Genomic DNA, 18,663 nt, shown 5'->3' with positions numbered 1-18,663 from the left:
GTTGTTGTTATGGTCTTCAGTTCTGAGACTGGTTTGATGCAGTTCTCCATGCTACCCTATCCTGTGCACGTTTCTTCATCTCCCAGTACTTGCTGCAACCTACATCCTTCTGAATCTGCTAGTGTATTCATCTCTTGGTCTCCCTCTACGATTTTTACCCTCCACGCTGCCCTCCAATGCTAAATTGGTGATCCCTTGATGCCTCAGAACATGCCCTACCAACCGGTTCCTTCTTCTTGTCAAGTTGTGCCACAAACTCTTTTTCTCCCCAATTCTATTCAATACCTCCTCATTAGTTATGTGATCTACGCAACTAATCTTCAGCATTCTTCTGTAGCACCACATTTCGAAAGCTTATATTCTCTTCTTGTCCAAACTACTTATCGTCCATGTTTCACTTCCATAAATCGCTACACTCCATACAAATACTTTCAGATACGACTTTTTTTTCCTGACACTTAAATCTACACTCGATGTTAACAAATTTCTCTTCTTCAGAAACGCTTTCCTTGCCATTGCCAGTCTACATTTTATATCTTCTCTACTTCGACCATCATCAGTTATTTTGCTCCCCAAATAGCAAAACTCCTTTACTACTTTAAGTGTCTCATTTCCTAATATAATTCCCTCAGCATCACCCGACTTAATTCGACTACAATCCATTATCCTCGTTTTACTTTTGTTGATGTTCATCTTATACCCTCCTTTCAAGACACTGCCCATTCCGTTCAACTGCTCTTCCAAGTCCTTTGCTGTCTCTGACAGAATTACAATGTCATCGGCGAACCTCAAAGTTTTTATTTCTTCTCCGTGGATTTTAATACCCACTCCGAACTTTTCTTTTGTTTCCTTTGTTGCTTGCTCAATATACAGATTGAATAACACCGGGGAGAGGCTACAAACCTGTCTCACTCACTTCCCAACCACTGCTTCCCTTTCATGCCCCTCGACTCTTATAACTGCCATCTGGTTTCTGTACAAATTGTAAATAGCCTTTCGCTCCCTGTATTTTACCACTGCCACCTTCAGAATTTGAAAGAGAGTATTCCAGTCAACATTGTCAAAAGCTTTCTCTAAGTCCACAAATGCTAGAAACGTAGGTTTGCCTTTCCTTAATCTATTTTCTAAGATAAGTCGTAGGGTCAGTATTGCCTTACGTGTTCCAACATTTCTGCGGAATCCAAACTGATCTTCGCCGAGGTCGGCTACTACCAGTTTTTCCATTCTTCTATCGAATTCGCGTTAGTATTTTGCAGCTGTGACTTATTAAACTCATAGTTCGGTAATTTTCACGTCTGTCAACACCTGCTTTCTTTGGGATTGGAATTATTATATTTTTCTTGAAGTCTGAGGGTATTTCGCCTGTCTCATACATCTTGCTCACCAGATGGTAGAGTTTTGTCAGGACTGGTTGTCCCAAGGCCATCAGTAGTTCTAATGGAATGTTGTCTACTCACGGGGCATTGTTTCGACTCAGGTCTTTCAGTGCCCTGTCAAACTCTTCACGTAGTATCGTATCTCTCATTTCATCTTCATCTACATCCTCTTCCATTTCCATAATATTGTCCTCAAGTACGTCGCCCTTGTATAGACTCTCTATATACTCCTTCCACCTTTCTGCTTTCCCTACTTGGCTTAGAACTGGGTTTCCATCTGAGCTCTTGATATTCATACAAGTGGTTCTCTTTTCTCCAAAGGTCTCTTTAATTTTCCTGTAGGCAGTATCTATCTTACCCTAGTGAGATAAGCCTCTACATCCTTACATTTGTCGTCTAGCCATCCCTGCTTACCCATGTTGCACTTCCTGTCGATCTCATTTTTGAGACGTTTGTATTCCTTCTTGCCTGCTTCATTTACTGCATTTTTATGTTTTCTCCTTTCATCGATTAAATTCAATATTTCTTCTGTTTCCCAATGATTTCTACTAGCCCTCATCTTTTTGCCTACTTGATCCTCTGCTGCCTTCAGTACTTCATCTCTCGAAGCTACCCACTCTTCTTCTACTGTATTTCTTTTCCCCATTCCTGTCAATTGTTCCCTTATGCTCTCCCTGAATCTCTGTACAACCTCTGGTTTAGTCAGTTTATCCAGGTCCCATCTCCTTAAATTCCCACCTTTTTGCAGTTTCTTCAGTTTTAATCTACAGTTCATAACCAATAGATTGTGGTCAGTCCACATCTGCTCCTGGAAATGTCTTACAATTTAAAACCTGGTTCCTAAATCTCTGTCTTACCAATATATAAGCTATCTGAAACCTGTCAGTATCTCCAGGCTTCTTCCATGTATACAGACTTCTTTTATGATTCTTGAACCAAGTGTTAGCTATGATCAAGTGCTCTGTGCAAAATTCTACCAGGCGGCTTCTTCTTTCATTTCTTAGCCCCAATCCATATTCACCTACTACGTTTCCTTCTCTCCCTTTTCCTACTACCGAATTACAGTCACCCATGACTATTAAAGTTTCGTCTCCCTTCACTATCTGAATTACTTCTTTTATCTCATCATACATTTCTTCAATTTCTTCATCATCTGCAGAGCTAGTTGGCATATAATCTTGTACTGCTGTAGTAGGCGTGGGCTCGTGTCTATGTTGGCCACAATAATGCGTTCACTATGCTGTTTGTAGTAGCTTACCCGCACTCCTATTTTTTATTCATTATTAAACCTACTCCTGCATTACCCCTATTTGATTTTGTATTTATAACCCTGTATTCACCTGACCAAAAGTCTTGTTCCTCCTGCCACCGAACGTCACTAATTCCCACTATATCTAACGTTAACCTATCCATTTCCCTTTTAAAATTTTCTAACCTACCTGCCCGATTAAGGGATCTGACATTCCACGCTCCGATCCGTAGAATGCCAGTTTTCTTTCTCCTCATAACGACGTCTTCTTGAATAGTCCCCGCCCGGAGATCCGAATGAGGGACAGTTTTACCTCCGGAATATTTTACCCAAGAGGACGCCATCATCATTTAACCATAAAGTAAAGCTGCATGCCCTCAGGAAAAATTACGGCTGTAGTTTCCCCTTGCTTTCAGCCGATCGCAGTACCAGCACAGCAAGGCCATTTTGGTTAGTGTTACAAGGCCAGATCAGTCAATCATCCAGACTGTTGCCCCTGCAACTACTGAAAAGGCTGCTGCCCCTCTTCAGGAACCACACGTTTGTCTGGCCTCTCAACAGATACCCCTCCGTTGTGGTTGCACCTACGGTACGTCCATCTGTATCGCTGAGGCACGCAAGCCTCCCCTCCAACGGCAAGGTCCATGGTTCATGGGGGTGGGGGAGGGGAATACATACAATTATTATATTTATAATTAAGTATGCAGTAAAAGTAAGTTGGCAGTCAAGGGTAGCAGCAATATTCCCAGCGATTTCAAAGTCAGTGGTCGAATGATGACAGATGTAAACAATGGCTTACGAGTGTGGGCGGAAGTGATATTACAATCGTGTTCAGAAAAAAAATGAAACAGAACACCTTGAACAACTAGAGATAGAACGTTTATATTCACAGGACATGTAATTAGTATGTTCTGCAGAAATGATTAGCATTTGAACCATGTCGGCCCGCGGGTTCAACGTCATCATCGATATTGCGGCACAACACCATCTTACGATAAAATGTGACTGCGGCTCTCGTCACCATAAACCGAAGGTAATGGACCAGTGTGACTTGAGCAGATGTGCAGGATGCCTCTCAGACGTACGCGCGAACCATACCGTCATATCAGTGCGTTTGAAATAGGACGCATTATTAGCATGAGAGAATGTAGTGGATCAATCCGGGAAATTGCTGCTCGTATGGGACGAAGTGTTTCGACAGTGCAACGGGTGTGTGCAGAATGGTTCAAGTAAGGTCGTAGAACACGATGAGATGGGTCAGGTCGCACCAACCAGACCACCCCCCGAAAAGATCGACACCTCATCTAAATGACAGTGCAGGGCAGATCGACGTCTTCCTCGGCTTCGGCGCAACAGTGCAACAACGTAACACACCGTACACTATCAGGGGTGACAGTCGGTCGCCGTTTATTACCGCAAGGGCTAGGTGCGCGTCGTCCACTTCTCCAACTACCTTTGACGAATGCACAGAAACATGCTAGGTGGCGATTGTGTATTGAACGACAAATGTGGGAACAGATGTGGCATCAGATAGTCTTTTTCGACGAATTCATGTTCTGTTTGTTGGAAAATGGTGGCCGAATTTTGTTTCGCTGCAGACGCGGGGAGCGGCATCCGAGTGACTGCATTCGCTTAACGTGTACACCGCCAACTCAATGTCTTAGGGTGTGCTATTATGTACAACCATAAATCGTAGTTGGTGCGTGTCCAGGGCACTGGGATACATGTGGCCTGCGTCAATGACATCCTGCGATCCGTAGAAATACACCCTCTGCACAACGTGCCAGACGTCATTTTTCAGCAAGACAATGTATGACTACATGTTGCTGCACGAACACGTGAATTGTTGGTGTCACAGAATGTCAGCCTTTACCCTGGCCCGCCAGATCACCAGTCGTGTCGCGAATCGAAAATATATATGTTGAAATGGCGGGTAGAGTACTGTGACCCAATGCCAACCACCACAGATGATCTTTGGAACCAAGTGAATGCAGCAAGGATGGATGTCCCACAGGACGCCATTAACGCCTTATACGTGCCGATGCTATTATGGGGGCCATTGCGGTTCCTGTGCCTACTAGGCAACAGGTCACATGCTTAGCCGAGGTGACTGAAATGGTGATCTTTTCTGTAGAACATACTAATGTGTATGTCCTGTGAATGTGAACGGCTTATCTCTAGTCGTTCAACGTGTTCTGTTTTTTTTTTGTTAACATGAGTGCAAATGTTATTGCAAATATAGCGAAGCTGGGTTGCTTGCAAGGTGGATGGATAAAGAGAGGTTCAAAAAATGGTTCAAATGGCTCTGAGCACTATGGGACTTAACAGCTGTGGTCATCAGTCCCCTAGAACTTAGAACTACTTAAACCTAACTAACCTAAGGACATCACACACATGCCCCAGGCAGGATTCGAACCTGCGACCGTAGCAGTGATAAAGAGAGGCACTGTAAAACAAAGAAGCACATAAAAGTAGCAGAACCATTCAGCAGTCGTCGGCAACGTATCATACCATACAAACCAATGAGATATAAATCGAAGTTTGTGAAGGGCAGTTGGCACTTCTTATTGCCGAACAATGTTTATTTCTATGAATGTAACTCCATCCTCTGTCTGGATGGCGATTGGTATTGTTTTATTGGGAATGTTCATTTCTAGCCGTCGATCACTTGTATGATACGTGTATAGCTTCCTTTCCTGACAGTAAAGTGAAAGTAGATCTTCAACTCCATCGTACAAAGTGAACATCAATTACCCGTAACGTGACGTGTTAGCACCACATTTTGAACATGTATTAACAAGTGATTAAGGAGACCAAGCACATAATTTAATATATATGATATATAATTTTGGACGAAACAAATGACACTTCAGTAACACTTTAGTAACAAGGAATTGAGATTAGGGACTATTCTACTGCAAGAAATATAAGTGCGTATACGTATCTATAAATTGTGCAGTTAAACGAATGCACTGCATTACTGATGCGCTTAAAAGCTCTCTTTCTAAAAGAGTGCTAAATCTTTTGTTGTTATAGGCACAGGCAGTGCGTCTGTCATGATAGCGACTAACGGTGTGGTTTATGCTAAACTGAAAAGTGGAATTCTGCATCCACAATTCCTTAGGGGCTCGTGCCATTCCTTACAACTTACGGTTTCACATGCTGCTAGGAATTCCGATTTCTTAATTAAAGAGACTTGCAATTGGTTCTCACATTACGCTGTGAGGCAGATTACATGTAAGGAACTGTTCGCTGTAGTAAATGAATGTAATTTTCCATTAAAACTAGTTCAAATGATTTAGAAGATATGATTATCCATTGAAAGTGCAGCAACCCGAATATTACAGCAGTGGTTCGAGCATGAAACTCATTATGAAATCTCAAGATTGAGAGAAAGCTATTATATGTGCAGTGAAGAATCAGACTACTTGCATCTTTCTTTTTTTTCTTAAGCCTGTTCTACAGAACGTTCGGAATGTGGATAATAAATTTGAATCTAAAAGTTACGATCCAATAAAGATACTGAATGACCCATTACTTAGCATTACGTATCCCTAATAGCAGATAGTGGAATTATCACAATAAGTGTTAAACAAGTGTCCCCTTCCCTTGTATGATCACTGCATGTGGCCCATTGGACCACTGCACAAAGAAAGCACGCTGGAAAAACAAATTTACCTTAATGCCTGATCTGTACACATCTGAACACTGAAACTTCAACTAATATTTAAACACTGAAAGAAAAATGATTAAGCAACATAATAACCCGATGAATTCTGATACCTACATAACTTCAAATAAAAAGTGGAGCATATCCACGTCTGTCTTACCTAGACCCCGAGCTGCAAGTGTTGTTACAAAATGATTTCCATTTACTGGCTGCACGCGGCCATGGAGGGCGAATAGCATCTTAGAGATGCCTAGCTCGTCCTGACTAACAAACTTGAAACACCAATTATCTACTTCACAGAACGAGTTGTATAGGTAACCTTTCTGTCCACGCAGTAATGTTCTGCAATTGGCAAAACAGTGGTAGCAGAACATGCTTCCCTTCACTCAATTAAAACACACACAAACTTGTTTTAAAATTACGTTCGTCTCTGCAGACATACAGGAGGTGGAAACCAGGGATAGAAATACATTCATTCAGTCTATCATACATTCATATTTACGCACGTGCCAGCTAGGGAGGGTAGCAATAATGCTGACACTTTTTATATGAGCGAAGTCCACAAACACAGACACTCTTCCTTCCATGACGTCTGGTGCTGGCACAACTGAGTAGTGAGGCGCAAAACCGACAACACAGACAGGTTAAATACCATGAAAGAGATGTGTGGATATCTTTAGTCTCTCCTTTACTGGAGAAACAAAAATGTGTGAGGAATACCTTTACAACAAAGAATTCTTTCCGAGCACATTTCAAAAAAACATACATTTATATGAAATCGTCAGCTTGTGGCTACTCAGAATTATATGTATATGATCGATATACACTGAAGCGACAAAAAAACTGGTATATGCATGCGTAATCAGATACACGGATATGTAATCAGGCAGAATACGGTGATGCGGTAGACAACGCCTGTGTAAGACAGCAAGAGTCTGGCGCAGTTGTAAGATCGGTTACTGCTGCTACAGTGACAAGTTGTCAGATTTAAGTGAGTGGACATACGAGAGATGGGACACAGCATCTCCTAGGTAGCGAAGAAATGGGTATTTTCTCGTACGACCATTTCACAAGTGTACCGTGGTTATCAGGAACTGGCAAATCACCAAATCTCTGACATCCCTGCGGCTGGTAAAATATCAAGCAAGAACTGGATCAACGACGACTGAAGAGAATCATTCAACGTATCAGATGTGCAGCCCTTACGCATATTGCTGCATGTTTCAATACTGTGCCATGAACACGTGTCAGTTTACGAAAATTTCATCGATATGGCCTTTCGGATCCTTTACGCCTCACCTGGCACCGTCAACACCTACATCGAACTGTTGATGATTGGAAACATGTTGCCTGGTCGGACGAGTCTCGTTTCAAATTGTATCGAGCGGATTGACGTGTACGGGTATGGAGACAACTTTATGAATCCATGGACTCTGCATGTCCGCAGGGGACTGTCAAGTTTGTGGAGCCTCTGTAATGGTGTGGGGCGTATGCAGATGGAGTGATATGGAATCCCTGACACGTCTAGATACGACTCTGACAGGTGACACGTACGTAAGCATCCTGTCTCATCACCTGCAACCATTCATGTCCAGTGTGCATTCCGACGGACTTGGGCAATTCCAGCAGGACAATGCGACAACTCACACATCCAGAATTGCTTCAGACTGGCGCCAGGATTACTCCTCTGAGTTTTCCGCTGGCCACCACACTCCCCAGACATGAACGTTATTGAGCATATCGGCGTTGTCTTGCAACGTGCTCTTCGGAAGAGATCTCCACCCCCTCGTACTCTTACGGATTTATGGATATCCGTGCAAGATTCATGGTGTCAGTTCCCTCCAGCACTACTTCAGACATTAGTCGAGTCCATGCCACGTTGTGTTGCAGCACTTCTGCATGCTCGCGGGAGCCCTACACGATTTTTGGCAAGTGTACCAGTTTCTTTGGCGCTTCAGTGAGTATCATAATAGTAAATTACTAGGACTGGCATATGAGTAGGTGTGTTGGGAACCAAAAGCTTTTGCAATTTTTAATCACTGGTTCAAAATCAACATTAAAATGAACAGATGTATATCATTCTCTTTTCTTTCAAGGAAACACACAGAATAAATCACACAATCTACATCTACATCTACATCTACATCTACATTGATACTCCGCAAGCCACCCAACGGTGTGTGGCGGAGGGCACTTTACGTGCCACTGTCATTACCACCCTTTCCTGTTCCAGTCGCGTATGGTTCGCGGGAAGAACGACTGTCTGAAAGCCTCCGTGCGCGCTCTAATCTCTCTAATTTTACATTCGTGATCTCCTCGGGAAGTATAAGTAGGGGGAAGCAATATATTCGATACCTCATCCAGAAACGCACCCTCTCGAAACCTGGCGAGCAAGCTACACCGCGATGCAGAGCGCCTCTCTTGCAGAGTCTGCCACTTGAGTTTATTAAACATCTCCGTAACGCTATCACGGTTACCAAATAACCAAGTGACGAAACGCGCCGCTCTTCTTTGGATCTTCTCTATCTCCTCCGTCAACCCGACCTGGTACGGATCCCACACTGATGAGCAATACTCAAGTATAGGTCGAACGAGTGTTTTGTAAGCCACCTCCTTTGTTGATGGACTACATTTTCTAAGCACTCTCCCAATGAATCTCAACCTGGTACCCGCCTTACCAACAATTAATTTTATATGATCATTCCACTTCAAATCGTTCCGTACGCATACTCCCAGATATTTTACAGAAGTAACTGCTACCAGTGTTTGTTCCGCTATGATATAATCATACAATAAAGGATCCTTCTTTCTATGTATTCGCAATACATTACATTTGTCTATGTTAAGGGTCAATTGCCACTCCCTGCACCAAGTGCCTATCCGCTGCAGATCTTCCTGTATTTCGCTACAATTTTCTAATGCAGCAACTTCTCTGTATACTACAGCATCATCCGCGAAAAGCCGCATGGAACTTCCGACACTATCTACTAAGTCATTTATATATATTGTGAAAAGCAATGGTCCCATAACACTCCCCTGTGGCACGCCAGAGGTTACTTTAACGTCTGTAGACGTCTCTCCATTGATAACAACATGCTGTGTTCTGTTTGCTAAAAACTCTTCAATCCAGCCACACAGCTGGTCTGATATTCCGTAGGCTCTTACTTTGTTTATCAGGCGACAGTGCGGAACTGTATCGAACGCCTTCCGGAAGTCAAGAAAAATAGCATCTACCTGGGAGCCTGTATCTAATATTTTCTGGGTCTCATGAACAAATAAGGCGAGTTGGGTCTCACACGATCGCTGTTTCCGGAATCCATGTTGATTCCTACATAGTAGATTCTGGGTTTCCAGAAATGACATGATACGCGAGCAAAAAACATGTTCTAAAATTCTACAAGAGATCGACGTAAGAGATATAGGTCTATAGTTTTGCGCATCTGCTCGACGACCCTTCTTGAAGACTGGGACTATCTGTGCTCTTTTCCAATCATTTGGAACCCTCCGTTCCTCTAGAGACTTGCGGTACACGGCTGTTAGAAGGGGGGCAAGTTCTTTCGCGTACTCTGTGTAGAATCGAATTGGTATCCCGTCAGGTCCAGTGGACTTTCCTCTATTGAGTGATTCCAGTTGCTTTTCTATTCCTTGGACACTTATTTCGATGTCAGCCATTTTTTCGTTTGTGCGAGGATTTAGAGAAGGAACTGCAGTGCGGTCTTCCTCTGTGAAACAGCTTTGGAAAAAGGTGTTTAGTATTTCAGCTTTACGCGTGTCATCCTCTGTTTCAATGCCATCATCATCCCGTAGTGTCTGGATATGCTGTTTCGAGCCACTTACTGATTTAACGTAAGACCAGAACTTCCTAGGATTTTCTGTCAAGTCGGTACATAGAATTTTACTTTCGAATTCAATGAACGCTTCACGCATAGCCCTCCTTACGCTAACTTTGACATCGTTTAGCTTCTGTTTGTCTGAGAGGTTTTGGCTGCGTTTAAACTTGGAGTGGAGCTCTCTTTGCTTTCGCAGTAGTTTCCTAACTTTGTTGTTGTACCACGGTGGGTTTTTCCCGTCCCTCACAGTTTTACTCGGCACGTACCTGTCTAAAACGCATTTTACGATTGCCTTGAACTTTTTCCATAAACACTCAACATTGTCAGTGTCGGAACAGAAATTTTCGTTTTGATCTGTTAGGTAGTCTGAAATCTGCCTTCTATTACTCTTGCTAAACAGATAAACCTTCCTTCCTTTTTTTATATTCCTATTAACTTCCATATTCAGGGATGCTGCAATGGCCTTATGATCACTGATTCCCTGTTCTGTACATACAGATTCGAAAAGTTCGGGTCTGTTTGTTATCAGTAGGTCCAATATGTTATCTCCACGAGTCGGTTCTCTGTTTAATTGCTCGAGGTAATTTTCGGATAGTGCACTCAGTATAATGTCACTCGATGCTCTGTCCCTACCACCCGTCCTAAACATCTGAGTGTCCCAGTCTATATCTGGTAAATTGAAATCTCCACCTAAGACTATAACATGCTGAGAAAATTTATGTGAAATGTATTCCAAATTTTCTCTCAGTTGTTCTGCCACTAATGCTGCTGAGTCGGGAGGTCGGTAAAAGGAGCCAATTATTAACCTAGTTCGGTTGTTTAGTGTAACCTCCACCCATAATAATTCACAGGAACTATCCACTTCTACTTCACTACAGGATAAACTACTACTAACAGCGATGAACACTCCACCACCGGTTGCATGCAATCTATCCTTTCTAAACACCGTCTGTACCTTTGTAAAAATTACGGCAGAATTTATCTCTGGCTTAAGCCAGCTTTCTGTACCTATAACGATTTCAGCTTCGGTGCTTTCTATCAGCGCTTGAAGTTCCGGTACTTTACCAACGCAGCTTCGACAGTTGACAATTACAATACCGATTGCTGCTTGGTCCCCGCATGTCCTGACTTTGCCCCGCACCCGTTGAGGCTGTTGCCCTTTCTGTACTTGCCCAAGGCCATCTAACCTAAAAAACCGCCCAGCCCACGCCACACAACCCCTGCTACCCGTGTAGCCGCTTGTTGCGTGTAGTGGACTCCTGACCTATCCAGCGGAACCCGAAACCCCACCACCCTATGGCGCAAGTCGAGGAATCTGCAGCCCACACGGTCGCAGAACCGTCTCAGCCTCTGATTCAGACCCTCCACTCGGCTCTGTACCAAAGGTCCGCAGTCAGTCCTGTCGACGATGCTGCAGATGGTGAGCTCTGCTTTCATCCCGCTAGCGAGACTGGCAGTCTTCACCAAATCAGATAGCCGCCGGAAGCCAGAGAGGATTTCCTCCGATCCATAGCGACACACATCATTGGTGCCGACATGAGCGACCACCTGCAGATGGGTGCACCCTGTACCCTTCATGGCATCCGGAAGGACCCTTTCCACATCTGGAATGACTCCCCCCGGTATGCACACGGAGTGCACATTGGTTTTCTTCCCCTCTCTTGCTGCCATTTCCCTAAGGGGCCCCATTACGCGCCTGACGTTGGAGCTCCCAACTACCAGTAAGCCCACCCTCTGCGACTGCCCGGATCTTGCAGACTGAGGGGCAACCTCTGGAACAGGACAAGCAGCCATGTCAGGCCGAAGATCAGTATCAGCCTGAGACAGAGCCTGAAACCGGTTCGTCAGACAAACTGGAGAGGCTTTCCGTTCAGCCCTCCGGAATGTCTTTCGCCCCCTGCCACACCTTGAAACGACCTCCCACTCTACCACAGGTGAGGGATCAGCCTCAATGCGGGCAGTATCCCGGGCAACCACAGTCGTAGTCCGATCAGGGGATGCGTGGGACGAGCTGGCCGTCCCCGACAAACCCCCATCCCGACCCCCACAGTGATGCCCATTGGCAACAGCCTCAAGCTGTGTGACCGAAGCCAACACTGCCTGAAGCTGGGAGCGAAGGGATGCCAACTCAGCCTGCATCCGAACACAGCAGTTGCAGTCCCTATCCATGCTAAAAACTGTTTTGCAAAGAACGTCTGAACTAATCTACAGAGAGCGCAAACAAATCGACAAAATTTAAACGGTTATTAATATACAAGATTGCCTAGTAAATGCAGTAATGCTGCTACTTGCGCACTGCTGACACTGCTCGGCGGCGGAAGGAGACTAAGCGAAATTACACTATTCAGGTACTAAAACACGATGCTACACTCTCAAATACTATAATACGTCCGAAATTTATGAATTAAACAATGCAAGTACCAAAAACACGCAAAGAAATTAAGAATTAAACTATGTAACAAATGAGTGAGCTAGGAGTATACTACTTGCTGCTGCAGCTGCTTATCCAACGGCGCCAGGGAGCACACTGACTGCGACCAACCGACACTGGCCGTTCAAAACAAAACAGTAGACAAACGACTACGCGAATTTACACTATTCAGGTACTAAAACGCGATGCTACAACTCTCAAATACTATAATACGCCCGAAATTTATGAATTAAACAATGCAAGTACCAAAAACACGCAAAGAAATTAAGAATTAAACTATGTAACAAATGAGTGAGCTAGGAGTATACGACTTGCTGCTGCAGCTGCTTATCCAACGGCGGCAGGGAGCACACAATAAGTATGCTGGCGTTGGAGTATGCGCCTGAGCCAATGAATGAAGACACTTTCTTTTCCAGTTTCATCAGTAAGCATGCTAGATTATTAGCACTGTTGAAAAATACAAGACGTCGAAGTCTGTACAGCAAAATAAAGTTCAATAAAGTAAAACTATCTATTGACAAAACGTAGAATTATATGAAATAAACTTCGAATGATTGGAATAATAAATAACTAAACATTATGGACACTAAACAAGAGCTATTAAAAGTCTATGGGTGTTCATCATAAAGTACTGAGGGTGGGAAATTTAATAATGAAACAAAAAATTCACTGAGTTACCGCAATTTATCCTGGCTGATGATCGTGTATAGCTGTTACTATGCTAAGTTTTAAGTAAACAGTTTAATCAATAGGTCATCGTCCATTATCTGATATGCCTCCTCTTGTTTACATACAAAACAACACTTTGATTTACGAATTTTTCTAAGTTACCCATGTTTATTGTCAAAAAGCTAACTTATGACCCATAAAAATGACAACAAGTGATTATGTAAGGAACATACACATTATAAACTGTCAAGAATCTTACTTTGGTTCTGTTTAGTGAACTAAAAAGAAAGCCAGCCAAGCACACAAAAATTGTATTTTCACTGTAAACTACTTACTAATTATGTTCTCACACGACACACTTCACACGCTAGGGGGTGGGGCACGTTGTTGTGATTGTCGTGGGGAAGGGTTGAGTTACAAATGGGCAGACTTACAGGGCTTTGGTAACGAGGTTGTGGTCACAATTTTCGCTGTTGGAATAGTCTGTTCTGTAACGACCACACCCATATCTTCTTGCTTCAGCTTTTTGAGAGGGTATTCCTTGTACCAGCTCGACTGTCAACTTGACAGACGTCAAGCACCACACTAAAGTGCAGCTCTTGGTATCAACAAACTGTACTGATTTCCTCATGGCAAGTTCCTTAGTAGTTGACTCACTTGTATTACATACAGTTCTCATGGCAAACACCATCTGCAAAAGCTTTGACATCTGACAAGTAACCAAGATATTTGTAATGCCCACAATATTCATGTTTGAAACGAGGATGTGTACTTTCTGTAATGTTCGCTTGGCATTTTGCAAAATGGCTCTGTAATTGCGGCGTCCAAAACCAACTACGACAATTATAATATTGCAGCGAGTAACTGGACGTCTCACAGTAACATCTTCTTCACAGCGAGGATGCGGTGTTTTGGAATCACACGTGTCAACGCACGTCTGGATAGGAATAGCGTGTGAGATGTCAACTAGGCTTCTGCGATCAAGTGAACGTTTGTTGACATCCGACGCCTCAGTGATGGGTGGTAGCTAGAGCAGACGCTGCGTGCGGTTAGCGCCGCTAAGGAGCCAAGGTCGTCCCTAGCAGCCAGACAGTGAGATGGCCTGGGCACAACTGGCATGCCGTTTTTCTGTGTAGTTGAGGCGACTGCAGCGAAGTCTTGTCGCACAGGAGCTTCAAATGGCCCAGGGGCACCTGGTTGAATGGGCTTAGTGGGAGTTCTACCGGGCAGGTAGCGGTTGGGGTGCACGACATTAGCACAGCACAGTGGACCCTTGCCACTGCAAGCCCCCATAGTTGCTCAACTCTGCCATGTTGCCAGCTGCCCCGGACGCCGAGTGCAGTGGGAGGTGACAGAACGTTGAATTCGACACCTCGATGACTCCACTGGTCTCACTAGAGGCTCTTACAACAGAGGTTCACATGTCGTAGTCATAAGTGAAAAATATCCTCATAATTTATGCTCCTGTTGTTTTAACCGTTAATAGTATATACATGAATATGGACAAAACGAAAACTCTCTACGCCAAAATTTTGTGATAATACGTAAAAGTAGGGCAGTAAAATTGCAAAAATACTTAAAGACTCTTGAAAGCAGAATAATAACAGTAGAATACAAGAAAAAAATCATCCATGCCAGAGCTTTATCTCTCTGCATTTTGCTATAGTTTTGTAGCACTACGACTTGTTTATATGCAACTTCACATACGAAAGGCCACATCCTGATGAAAAGTTACATAATTAGTAGGTAATGTGTTTCAAATTAAAATTCCTGTTCGGTGTCTTTGCCTATTTGGGTGCAGCGGTATTGAACAGCAAGCTAATTTAGAAGAGGAGGAATAGAACTGGATAAATCAAATTTTGAAACGTAGTTACTTACTATTACATTTTTTCACGAACTTCAATAGTTATGCTTACTATAAACCTGGACAGCTGAAACAAAAGAAAAGGTGCAGCGGGTCCTAAAACGCAACCACAGGACTATCTGTGAGCACATGGTTAAGACTCCGGGCTCGCATTAGGAATGAACTGTTTTCAAATATTTGTCCAGTCAACTGTATTTTTTTTTCATGGTATCCTTAAATCACAACAAGTAATCTCCGAGATGGACCATTTAAAAAGGTCACAGCCAAACTCCTCACCATGCCTCGTCCAACCCGAGATTACAACTACACCACTGTCAACGGGGCATTAACCTTTCATCATCTTTCATCTTTACATTGTACTAAGAGAAAATTTCAATGTCCTGGCGTAAGTGAAGGTAGAGATAAAGAGCCTATTACTTTTTCCGAATACAAAATAAAGTGTATCTGATTCCATATTTCATCGTTGGAAGTAGCATGTGCTATTATCAGATTACCCAAAGGTGTAAAGGATATGGAAATATGGCAGGACAGTTAGTTATTATAAAAGCATTGGTACTGTTTACTATGTAGATTTTAATAGAGCCTTTCACAAAAGTTAAGCTGTTTGATTTTTGTATACTAGATACCCGAATTATAAAAAATGTTCATTATGGTGTCAATGACTATAAACGCATGAAATACTTAGCACTATACGAGTATAACTACTAGAGATAAAACATTCATATGCACAGGACATTCAGAAACGATTAGCATTTCAACCACATCGGCCCGCGGGTTCAAGGTCCAAATCAATATCGCTGGGGAACACCACCTACCGGTAAAATGTCTCTGAGGCTCCTGTTGACGCTATAAACCGAAGGTAATGGATCAATGTGACTTCAGTAGACGTGCAGGATGCCTCCCAGACGGATACCGTGAACCGTACCGTCAAATTAGTGCGTTTGAAACAGGGCGCATTATTGGCATGAGAGATTGTGGTGCATCGACAGTACTACGGGTGTGTGCAAAATGGTTCACGGAAGGCCGTAGAATACGAGATGGGGCAGGTTTCAGCACGCAGGTCACTCCTCGAGAAGATCAACACCTCATCTGCCTAGGGCAGATCTCTTCAGCTCTGGCGCAGCAGCGGGGCAGTGGAATACATCGTACACTATCAGGAGTGAAAGTCCACCGCCGTTCATTACGTCATGGGTTACGTGCGCGGCGTCCACTTCTCTGCCTACCTTTGACGAATGTCAGAAGCGTGCTAGACGGCAATGTTGCATGGAACGACTTCACTGGGGACAGAAAAGGCATCAGACAGTCTTTTCTGACGAATCAAGGTTCTGCGCAACTATCAAACGAGACTACGTGATTCCACAGACATTTTAAGGTCTCTAACATCTATGATGTATAAAGGGTGGTCCATTGATAGTGACAGGGCCAAATATCTCACGAAATAAGCGTCAAACGAAAAAACTACAAAGAACGAAACTCGTCTAGCTTGAAGGGGGAAACCAGATGGCGCTATGGTTGGCCCGCTAGATGGCGCTGCCATAGGTCAAACGGATATCAACTGCGTTTTTTAAAATAGGAACCCCCATTTTTTATTACATATTCGTGTAGTACGTAAAGAAAAATGAATGTTTTAGTTGGAACACTTTTTTTTCGCTTTGTGGTAGTCGGCGCTGTAATAGTCACAAACGTATAAGTACATGGTATCTCGTAACATTCCGCCAGTGCGAACGGTATTTGCTTCGTGATACATTACCCGTTTTAAAATGGACCGTTTACCAATTGCGGAAAAGGTCGCTATCGTGTTGATGTATGGCTATTGTGATCAAAATGCCCAACGGGTGTGTGGTAAGTATGCTGTTCGGTATCCTGGACGAAATCATCGAAGTGTACGGACCGTTCGCCGAATAGTTACGTTATTTAATGAAACAGGAAGTGTTCAACCACATGTGGAACGTCAACCACGACCTGCAACAAATGATGATGCCCAAGTAGGTGTTTTAGCTGCTGAGGTGGCTAATCCGCACATCAGTAGCAAACAAATTGCGCGAGAATCGGGAACCTCAAAATCGTCAGTGTTGAGAATGCTACATCATCATCGATTGCACCCGTACCATATTTCTATGCACCAGGAATTGCATGGTGACGAGTTTGAACGTCGTTCACAGTTCTGCCACTGGGCACAAGGGAAATTACGGGACGATGACAGATTTTTTGCACGCGTTCTATTTAGCGACGAAGCGTCATTCACCAACAACGGTAACGTAAACCGGCGAAATATGCGCTATTGGGCAACGGAAAATCCACGATGGCTGCGACAAGTGGAACATCAGCGACCTTGCGGGTTAATGTATGGTGCAGCATAATGGGAGGAAGGATAATTGGCCCCCATTTTATCGATGGCAATCTAAATGGTGCAGTGTATGCTGATTTCCTACGTAATGTTCTACCGATGTTACTACAAGATGTTTCACTGCATGACAGAATGGCGATGTGCTTCCAACATGATGGATGTCCGGCACATAGCTCGCGTGCGGTTGAAGTGGTATTGAATAGCATATTTGATGACAGGTGGATTGGTCGTCGAAGCACCATACCATGACCCGTACGTTCACCCGATCTGACGTCCCCGGATTTCTTTCTGTGGGGAAAGTTGAAGGATATTTGCTATCGTGATCCACCGACAACGCCTGACGACATGCGTTAGCGTATTGTCAATGCATGTGCGAACATTGCGGAAGGCGAACTACTCGCTGTTGAGAAGAATGTCGTTACACGTACTGCCAAATGCATTGAGGTTGACGGACATCAATTTGAGCATTTATTACATTACTGTGGAATTTACAGGTAATCTCGCTGTAACAGCATGCGTTCTCAGAAACGATAAGTTCACAAAGGTACAATGTTCAAACGTACCTACGTTCTGTATTTTAATTCCCGGCGGGGTCAGGGATTTTCTCTGCCTCGTGATGACTGGGTGGTGTGTGCTATCCTTAGGTTAGTTAGGTTTAAGTAGTTCTAAGTTCTAGGGGACTGATGACCATAGATGTTAAGTCCCATAGTGCTCAGAGCCATTTGCACCATTTTTTAATTTGAAAAATCTACCTGTTACTAACTGTTCGTCTAAATTTGTGAGCCATATGTTTGTGACTATTACAGCACCATCTATCACAAAGCGAAAAAAGTGGTCTAATTAAAACATTCATATTTCTTTACGTACTACACGAACATGTCATAAAAAATGGGGGTTCCTATTTTTAGAAAAACGCAGTTGATAACCGTTTAACCTATGGCAGCGCCATCTAGCGGGCCAACCATAGCGCCATCTGGTTTCCCCCTTCAAGCTCGACAAGTTTCGTTCTTTGTAGTGTTTTCGTTTGACGCTTATTTCGTGAGATATTTGGCCCGGTCACGATCAATGTACCACCCTGTATATGCAGACTGAAGCGACAAATGAAAATTTGTACCAAGGCCAGGATTCGAACACTGGCCTCCTGCTCACTAGGCTGATGCACTAGCCACTGCGTCACCCTGGCGCAGTAGATTTGTACAACTGCACAGTTTACCATAGCACACCTCC

Source organism: Schistocerca americana, chromosome X, assembly GCF_021461395.2.
Source record: "Schistocerca americana isolate TAMUIC-IGC-003095 chromosome X, iqSchAmer2.1, whole genome shotgun sequence".
NCBI classification, from domain to species: domain Eukaryota; kingdom Metazoa; phylum Arthropoda; class Insecta; order Orthoptera; family Acrididae; genus Schistocerca; species Schistocerca americana.
The sequence above is the reverse complement of the archived record's forward strand: the minus strand, read 5'-3'. Positions refer to the sequence as shown.